The sequence below is a fragment of the Rhincodon typus genome, chromosome 4, assembly GCF_021869965.1.
Source record: "Rhincodon typus isolate 14 chromosome 4, sRhiTyp1.1, whole genome shotgun sequence".
Lineage (NCBI taxonomy): Eukaryota > Metazoa > Chordata > Chondrichthyes > Orectolobiformes > Rhincodontidae > Rhincodon > Rhincodon typus.
Genome location: NC_063335.1, coordinates 65,243,049 through 65,253,337, shown reverse-complemented (window position 1 = coordinate 65,253,337; position 10,289 = coordinate 65,243,049). Strand labels below are relative to the sequence as shown.

Sequence of the window (10,289 nt, the reverse complement as noted above, 5' to 3'; positions counted from 1 at the left end):
AATTACAACACAAAAGATGGTCATTCAGCTCTTCATGTCTTTGTTCTGGTTCCTGATGGAACTATTCCCCTAGAGCCACACCTCTGCCTTTTCCCTACAGCCCCACACATACTTCAAATTTCCTTTTGGATGCCTTGATTGAATCTGCTTCACCACACAGATTGTGCATTTACTCACTAAGTACACATTGTGTGCAAGAGTTTCCTTATAATGTCATTGTTTCTTTTGCCAGTCACAGTGGACAACTGGAGATATATTCCCAAGTCAGAATAGTGACTTTTCTCTCTGCTCCTAATCCTTCAATCAATGGGAATATCCATATACTTTATCCAGACGCTTCATGACTCTGAGTACCTCAATCAAAATGTCCTCTTAATCTTAACTTTTTTTAAGGGCTGCAGAGTAAAGGGAGGTTGGAGATGGGGTAGTAGTTTGCAGGGATGATGGGGTCAAAGATTGTTTCTTTGAGCAAAGGGCTGATAGTAACAAATTGAATGCAGAAAGGGAAATACATGAAGTGAGACCCTTATCAATTAAGGCTGGTAGAACGATTGGACTGCAACAATGAATTTCAGATGATATTCAATATAATCAGGGTATAAAACAGTTTGAACAGGAGAATAAAAATTATAAGATGACAACAAGGCAACCGTGGCTGATGAGGGAAGTCAGGAATGGCATAAAAGCAAAAGGGGATTAAAAAAATATAATGTGATGAAAATTAGTGAGAAGCCTTTTTTTAAAAACTAGCAGAGGACAACTGAAAAAAAAATGAGGGAGACAATGTAATATGACAATAAGCAAGTTAGTAATATAAAGACGACTGCAAGTGTTTTTAGATTAAAAAAAAGGTAAGAGAGAGTGGACATTGACTCTGCAAAATGAGACTGGCAAAGTAGTAATGGGGAAATAAAGGAATGGCAGAGGAATTGAATAGGTACTTTGCATCAGTCTTCACAATGGAAGACACCAGCAGCATACCAGAACTTCAAGAGAGTCATGGACAGATATGGATGTAATGACCATCACTAAGGCGAAGTTGCTGGGAAAGCTGAAAGGTCTGAAGGTGGTTAAAACACCTAGACTGGATGGACTACACCCACAGTTCCAAAGGAGAAAGGAGATGGGGGAGCCATTTTTTTTTTCAGGAATCATTGGAATCAGGAGGGTCCAATGGGACTGGAAAATGGCTAATGTAAAACCACTGTTTAAGAAGCGAGGGAGGCAGAACATAGGAAGCTATAGGCTGGTTAGCTAACCTCTGTCACTGGTAAGCTTTTTAGAGTCTGTTATTAAAGATGAGCTGTAGAGTATTTAGAAGTGCATCGTAATATAGAGTTGAATTAGTACTGCTTCATCAAGTGGAGGTCTTGCCTGACAAATCTGTTAGAATTCTTTGAGGAGGCAACAAGCAAGATAGACAAAGGAAAGCCTATTTGGATTTCCAGAAGGCCTTTGGCAAGTGTCTGTACAGAATGCTGCTAACTAAAGTAAGAGGCCATGGTGTTCAGGGAAAGGTACTTAGCTGACTGGCAGAAGACAGAGTGGGCATAAAGGGGTCTTTTTCAGGATGGCAGCTGGTGACTAGTCGTCAGGGGTCAGTGTTGGGGTGCTCAACTACTCACATCATATATTAATGATCTAGACGAAGGAACTGACAGCATTGTTGCTAAGTTTACCGATGCACAAAGATAGGTGGAGGAACAGATAATGTGAAGAGCTGGGGAGACTGCAAAAGGACTGGCTAGGAGAGTGGGTTAAGAAGTGGCAGATGGAATACAATGTGGGAAAGTGTGAGGTTATGCACTTTGATTAGAAGAATACAGGCAAAGACTATTCACTAGAACGGCTTCGAAAATCTGAAGTACAAAGGGACTTAGGGAGTTCTAATTCAGGATTCTCTTAAGGTTAGCATGCAGGTTCACTTGGTAGTCAGGAAGGCAAATGCAATGTTAGCATTCATTTCAAGAAAGCTAGAATACAAAAGAGGGGATGTATGGCTGAATCCGTATAAGGCTGTGATCAGACCACATTTGAAATATTATGAGCAGTTTTTGGCTTCGTATCTAAAGAAGTCTAGAGAAGGTTTATAGGAATGAATTCTGGAATAAAGGGCTTGTCGTATCAGCAGTGGTTGTATACTCGAGGTCTGTACTCATTGCAGTTTAGAAGGATGAGGCGTGATCTCATTGAAACTTACAGAATCTGCATGGGCTTGATAGAGCTGACATGGAGAAGGTGTTTCCACTAGTGGGGGTGACCAGGACCTGAGAGCACAGCCTCAGAGTGAAGGGATGACCCTTTAAAACTGAGATGAGAAGGAATTTCTTAATGAGAGGGTAGTGAATCTGTAGAGCTCACTGATGTAGAAAGCTGTGGACGCCAAATCATTGAGTGTATTTAAGACAGAGATAGGTTCTTGACTTGTAAGGAGATCAACGGTTACGGGGAGAACCCCACCTCCTGCAGGTTCCACTTCATGCCACTCACCACTTTGACTTGGAACTAGATTTCTATTATTTTTTTCCACTTCTAGGTCTCAATTCCTGGAACTCCCTTCTTGTACTTCTTGCATGCAGAAGACAGTTCATCACCACCTTCTCTATGGTGTTGAGAAACATCAGCCATGATTGAATGATAGAGCAGATTCAATGGGTCAAATCGTCTAATTCAGCTCCTACATCTTATGGTCTATGGTCTATGGACTTCTGACTGTTTCTGTTATAGTGACTTAAACAAGGTGATTTATATACAATTCAAACATTGTACCTCAAAAAAGTTGTTAATAATAATTGATAAATTTCAGTAATAATTGAAGTAATTTTTACAAATGCATGCTAAACCAAACTGAAGAGCTGCCAAATTAGTGCCCATGCTATCTTACTGAATTTAAACTTTGGCTCCCAGTTCTTTAGAGTATGGACTGACCCCAGAATTATCATTGGAAAGGTTTATTATCCAGGTATTAGCATGTGCTAAATTACATTTTTCACACTCACCCACTTGCAGACGCATACTACCCACCAATTTTCCAATTTTTTTTAACATTGCACACATTTTGGAAAGTAGACATCTAATTTCAATATGGCTAGGTGCTTATCTTCATAAAATACTACAATGTATAAACTACAGTATCATATAAAATGACTTATGCAGTGGTTGGCTTCTAATATCAACTCAGGTTTTTCTTTCAGAGACTATTTTGCATGTATCAAATGGAAAAGGCATGTAAAAAATAGAATAAACTTGAACTGAGTAGAAATCAACATCCAGGTCAAAGCAGATAGCTTTGCTGTCTCCCCATCTACCATCTTCAACAGTCACTTCCTTCACCATCGATGCACAATGGCCATGTGTACTATCTACACAATGCACTTCAGTAACTCACCATGGCTGCTTTGACAGAACCACTCAAACCCATAACCTATATCGTCCAGTAGTCATGGACAGCAGACACACAGGAACTCCACCTCCTGCAGGTTCCACTTCATGCCACTCACCATTTTGACTTGGAACTAGATTTCTATCATTTTTTTCCACTTCTAGGTCTCAATTGCTGGAACTCCCTTCTTGTACTTCTTGCATGCAGAAGACAGTTATCACCACCTTCTCTATGGAAATTAAATATGCTGGCCCTGTCAGCAATGCCTACTTCACAAAGTAATATGCTTGTAGCTTGATACCATAACTACAAAAGTATGCCATTTAGTTACTTGCAAAAGTGTGTTTAACAGGCTCGATGAATTGTGCATGGTGTGGAAAACAGAGTTAAAGTTTCCAATCCTGTGACCCTTCTTCAGAACAATTTGAAACATTAACTCTGTTTCTCTCTCCATGGATGTTGCCAGACCTGCTGAGTTTCTGCAGCAATTTCTGTTTTTGCTTTTGATTTCCAGCATCAGCTGTTCTGTTTTATTTAAGAACTTGTATAGCCTGGTCACCTCATCAAAGTCCTCCTCAATAACATACGAGACTTGTCCCATAGACTAGTCAAACAACACTTATCTGTAAGATAGGTTTCCATGAGTACAACTGGGCCAGACACCATGCTCATCATCCCACCATTCCTATTGGCAAGAACAACTCACCAGAGGTGGTGGCACAATGATATACAATTGGGAAGGAGTTGCCTGGGAGTCCTCAACATTGACTCTGGACCCCATGCGTCCTTGTGGTATCACATCAAAAGTAGACAAGGAAACCTTCTAATTACACTGAGGCCCACCTTCCTGGCTGATGAATGTACTGCCATGTTGAACCCACTTGAAAGAAGTATAAAAGATTGCAAAGGGAATGAAATGTGCACTAAGGTGAGGCACTTTCATGTTCACTTCTAAGGATAATTTGGCAGCACTATTCATGAATGAGCCGTTAACCCATCTGAACAAATTAAAAATAATGTGCTCCTACAGTCCTTCCAGAACTTTCAGAATAGCGATCTTTTTTATTGAATTGCCTCAAAGATGTTTTTGAATGCACAGGAGAATTATAAAGGAATTCACTTGATGCAAAACGTCATTTATGAAAAAAAGATTCCACGGCTCTACCTGGCTTCACTTTTCGGTAACGTTTCAGTCGTAGATCATATCACAACAATTTTGCAATTCAATGGGATGTGGCCTGTCAATATTGTGACTTTCCCCTTTTCTTGGATGCATTAGATCAGAAAGGAAAAAAGTCAATATAAGTAGTATGACATTCATAAATTCCCTTTTCCTAACTAGGGACAAGCACTTAAGTGAACATAATTAAATCAAGTTGCCTCTCAGACATTGTTATATTGATCTTTTACTTCGTCATATAATGTCAAACATGTATTGACTAGTAAGATCTGTTGCATTCAGTCCCTTCCAAAAACATTAAATCACAGTTGAAATTGGTCAAGTGTCAGAAAGAAGCAAAGCTACTAGCTACATAATATTAGCCCTATATTTTAACTCTGCAGTTTCACTATCCTCAAAGCCCTCTTTTTCATTCAAATCAAACAAAAGATTGCTATGGAAATACCTGTAAGCAGTGGATAAGCAAAATGAATATTTGAAAATCCATTATTTTCAATTAAAAACAGAACTTGTTTCATTGGATGATCATTCTTGCATTAAAGGCAGATATTGTCTGAACTATGGCTTTCTCACCCATTAATTCTCACATATTAAATCGACAAAATCAGTGCAGGGAGTAAATTGATCTTTTAATTATTATTTGAAAAATTCAATTAAAGTCAAAGCATATGTTTGTCTCAACTATTTTTCAGACACCTGATGAATAGAGTTCCCTCATAACAGGTTAAGAAGTTGGAAAATTCACTGATGGTTGCATAGTTCTCAATACCATTCACAACTCCTCAGATATTGAAAAAGTCTAAATAAAAACCGAAAGAACTGCGGATGCTGTAAATCAGGAACAAAAACAAAGTTGCTAGAAAAGCTCAGCAGGTCTGGCAGCATCTGTGAAGGACAAAACAGAGCTAACGTTTCGGGTCTAGTGCTCTGGGGAAGGGTCACCGGACCCGAAACGTTAACGCTGTTATTTCCTTCACAGATGTTGCCAGACCTGCTGAGCTTTTCAGCAACTCTGTTTTTGTTCTTGAAAAAGTCTACTTGCATTTACATTAAAGAACAACAATACTCAGGATTGGGCTGATAAGTGTAAAATGTTGTACAAGGCAGTCAGTACTTGAAAGGGTTAAGTGACATCACATGATTAAGGGGAGGTGATGGCCTAGCGGTTTTATCACTGGACTGTTAATCCAGAGACCCAAGTAATGTTCTGGGGATCCAGGTTCAAATCCTGCCATAGCAGATGATCAAATTTGAATTCAATAAATGATGATCATGGAACAATTGATGATCAGAGAAACCAATCTGGCTCACAAAAATCCTTTAGGGAAGAAAACTGCCATCCTTACCTGGTCTGGCCTACACGTGACTCCAGACCCACAGCAATGTGGTTGATTTTTAACTGCCCTCTGGGCAATTAAGGATGGACAATAAATGCTGGCATAGCCAGTGACTCCCTTATTCCATGAATAAATAAAAACAAACTCTGCCCATCAGGATATAATGGACCATTCCCAGGAGCAAGTAACATTCAAAGGACCAGGCAATGAAAAATTCCAACAAGAGGAAATCTAACCACATTCCTTGAAGCTCAAAGCTATGAAAAAACATTCAATACAATGAACATAAAATAATTCTCAATCAACAACATGCGGGTTCTGTCTACATCCCTCATGTAACTGCAGTGACAAAAGCAGGCCAGAGGTTGTGAATTCAAAACTCTCTGACTCTCCAGTACCAGTCCACTTTCTGCAAGGTAGAAGTCAGGAGTGTCAAAATACTTTCCACTTGTCTGGGCATGTGCAGCTCTAACAAAATTAAGGACTTGAACCTGTTGAGGGAAAAAAAATCAAAGCAGTCTGCTCCATTTAGCACGTTACCACATTTACTCCCATCACAATTAGCACAAAGAAGTAGCAGTGTATATTATAAACATGATGTGGAGGTGCCGGGTGTTGGACTGGGGTGGACAAGGTCAGAAATCACATGACACCAGGTTATAGTCCAACAGGTTTATTTGCAAACACAAGCTTTCAGAGCCTCGCTCCTTCTGTGAGGTGGTATCAGACACAGAATTTATAAGTAAATGATCAAAGGGTCACACCACTGATGAGGATGTATTAAACAAACCTAAGATGTTGTTAAATCTGTAATTAGTAATTTAATTGATTAATACGTATATGTAAATCCCCAAATTCCTTTCAAGTCACTGTGAGAGAACTAAAGGTAAAGTGTAAAGAAGACGTGACAATTTAGGTCAGACAATGCATGTTAGGTGTGAGGTCTTGTTTAGAATCTTTCTGTCGTTTTGGTTTGGAATCAGATTGGTTTTATTTCTAAAGTAGGAATTTATAAAATGCTACATTGACTGACAGTCTATAAATTGTGTACATTTTGAACAAAATAGAATGTATCCACAAATACAAATTCACCCCATAGATTTATATGTATGCGTGTGTGTGAGTGTATGTGTGTGACAGAGAGAGAAAGAGAGATAGAGAGAGAGAGAGAGAGAGAAAGAGAGAGAGAAAGAGAGAGAGGGAGAGGGGGAAGGGGGAGGGAGAGGGGGAAGGGGGCAAGAGAGGAAGGGGGGGAAGAGAGGGAGGGGGGAAGAGATGGAGGAAGGTGAAGAGATGGGGGAGGAGATTGGGGGGAAGAGATGGGGGGAAGAGATTGGGGGCAAGAGATTGGGGGGGGAAGAGATTGGTGAAGAGGAAAGAGAGGGAGGTACAGATAGACAGAGAGAGAGAGAGAGTGTGTGTGTGTGAGAGAGTGAGTGAATGAGTGAGTGAGTGAAAGAGAGTGAGAGAGAGAGAGCGTGTCTTTACACTCATAAAACCTTTAGTTCTCTCAGGGCAGTGACTTCAAAGGAATTCAGGGATTTACATATTTAAGCAATTAAAACATTCTGATTAAATATTTAACAGCATCTTAGGTTTGTTCAATACATTCTCATCAGTGGTGTGACATTTTGATTTTTTACTGAAAAATTCTGTGCCTGATACCACCGCACTAATACCTGAAGGAGGCTCTGAAAGCTAGTGTTTGCAAATAAACCTGTTGGACTATAACCTGGTGTTGTGTGATTTGTGAACTTGTCCATTACAGTCCAACACCAGCACCTCCCCACATCATAGCTACCGTCGACACCACCAACTGCCAGCTCAAAGTAGAGAGGATCTCCAAGAAGATTGCACATATCAACATAGACATCAAGCTTCTACAGAAATGCAAGAAAGCACAAAAGATCCCAGAAGGACCACAGATCACAAACCCACTCAAGTCAACGTACAACACTGATTACGCTGAGAGACTTTGCCGTCGCACCTCTCGCAAACTCCTCAATCATCTCGTACACCAACTCTACAGCAAAAGGAACCTGGCATCACCACCAGCAATAACCAAGTCTCCCCTGGTACCACAGTTGAAAGCGGTACCAGCAAGGGAAAATCCATCATCAGCGTATCTGACCACACCCTTCAACCGGACAAGATCAAAGTTGTCAGCCGAGGACTCAATTTCTGCCCCACACCAAAATGGACCCCATTGGTCTCGCAGGAGACTCAACAGAGGAATTCATCAGAAGAATGAGACTCTGGGAATTCTTTGAAGATGTCAGCAGTGAGCCCAATGAGACAACCAACGAACTGGATCAGTCGACAGAGAGATCCATAGGGGAGCCGGCAAAGAAGGAGTCGAATTGGACCCCTCTAGAGGGCCGTTGCCCAGGGCCTGACAGGTATGTGTGAGCCATCAGAGAATGCGTGAACGCCAGATTCATCAGCCATAAAAAGGTACTCACAAGGTAGCACAAAACGTCACCCATGCACAACGCGACGCCATCCAGGCTCTCAAGAGCAATCACAACATCTTCAAACCAGTGGACAAAGGAGGAGCCACCATCATACAAAATAGAACGGACTACTGCAAGGAAATGTATCGACAACTGAACAAACAGGAACACTACAGACAACTACCTGCCAATCCGACCAAAGAACACACCCATCAACTGAACAGATTGATCAAGACTTTTCATCTAGCCCTTCAGATTACTCTACGCTCTCTCATCCCACGTACCTCCCACGTGAGGACTTCTACTGCCTTCCAAAGATACACAAAATCAACGCACCTGGTCGTCCCATCGTATCAGGCAATGGGACCCTGTGTAAGAACCTCTCTGACTATGTCGACAGCATCTTGAAAGCTATTGTACAGGGAACGCCCAGCTTCTGTCTTGACACAACTGATTTCTTACAGAAACTCAGCACCTATGGACCAGTAGAACCAGGAACATTCCTCGTCACAATGAACGTTTTGGCACTCTACACCAGCATCACCACAACAGCCTCAGTACTCAATAGCAGCAACTGTCAATTTCCAGACATCATCCTACCACGCATCCGCTTCATCCTTGACCACAACTTCTTCACCTTCAACAATCAGTTCTTCATCCAGCCACATGAAACAGCCATGGGAACTAGATTTGCATCCCAATATGTCAACATTTCCATGCACAGGTTCAAATAAGACTTCTTTGCTGCACAGAACCTCCCACCAACAGTATACACCAGATACATTGATGGTATTTTCTTTCTTTGGACTCGTGGCGAGGAATCACTAAAACAACTAGACAGCAATATCAACAAGTTTCATCCCACCATCAGACTTACCATGGATTACTCTTTAGAATCAGTCTCATTCTTGGACACACACATCTCCATCAGGGACAGACATCTCAGTACCTCACTCTACTGCAAGCCCACAGATAACCTCATGATGCTGCACTTCTCTAGCTTCCACCCGAAACATATTAAAACAGCCATCCCCTACAGACAAGCCCCACACATACACAGGATCTGTTTGGATGAGGAGGAACACGACGGACACCTGAAGGTGTTGAAGGATGCCTACATTGAACAGGACACAATGTTCAACTCATCGATTGCCAGTTCTGACCTTCCACTGCGAGAAACCATAATGACCTCCTCAGAAGACAGACATGGGATACGTCCGATAGGATACCCTTCCTGGGAGTGGAAAAACTATGCCACGTTCTTCGCAGCCTTCAACACATTATCAACGATGATGAGCACCTCGCCAAGATCTTCCCCATGCCTCCACTTCTAACCTTCAAACAACAGCCAAACATTAAACAGATCATCGTTTGCAGCAAACTACCCAGCATTCAGGACATAGACCACATGTTATACGACCCTGTCACGGCAAACTCTGCAAGATATGTCAGATCATTGACATGGACACTACCATCACACGTGGGAACACCACCCACAACGTACATGGCAGATACTCACGTGACTCAGCCAACGTTGTCTATCTCATACACTGCGGGCAAGGATGCCCCAAGGCATGGTATATTGGCAAAACCATGCAGATGCTATAGCAACGGATGAATGGACACCGCACATCAATCGCCAAAAATGAAAGCTCCCTCCCCGTCGGGGAGCACTTCAGCGGTCAAGGATATTCAGCCTCGGATCTTCGAGTAAACGTCCTCCAAGGCGGACTTTGGGATACACAACAACAGACAGTCGCCGAGCAGAGGCTGGTAGCAAAGTTCGGTACCCATGAGGATGCCCTCAACTGTGATCTTGGGTTCATGTCACACTACAGGTGACCCCATCACACCACACTATATACTCTCATACACACACCCACTCACCCCACTCACACACCCACCCAACTGACTCACACACCCACCCAACTGACTCA

At 41.9% G+C, this 10,289-nt stretch overlaps 1 protein-coding gene across 1 annotated transcript in view; it reads right to left on the bottom strand.

Annotated features, from left to right (window-relative positions):
• Positions 1 to 10,289, bottom strand: part of LOC109919505 (peroxidasin homolog) — a 509,465-nt gene that overhangs the window by 481,982 nt on the left and 17,194 nt on the right. The window lies entirely within an intron of this gene.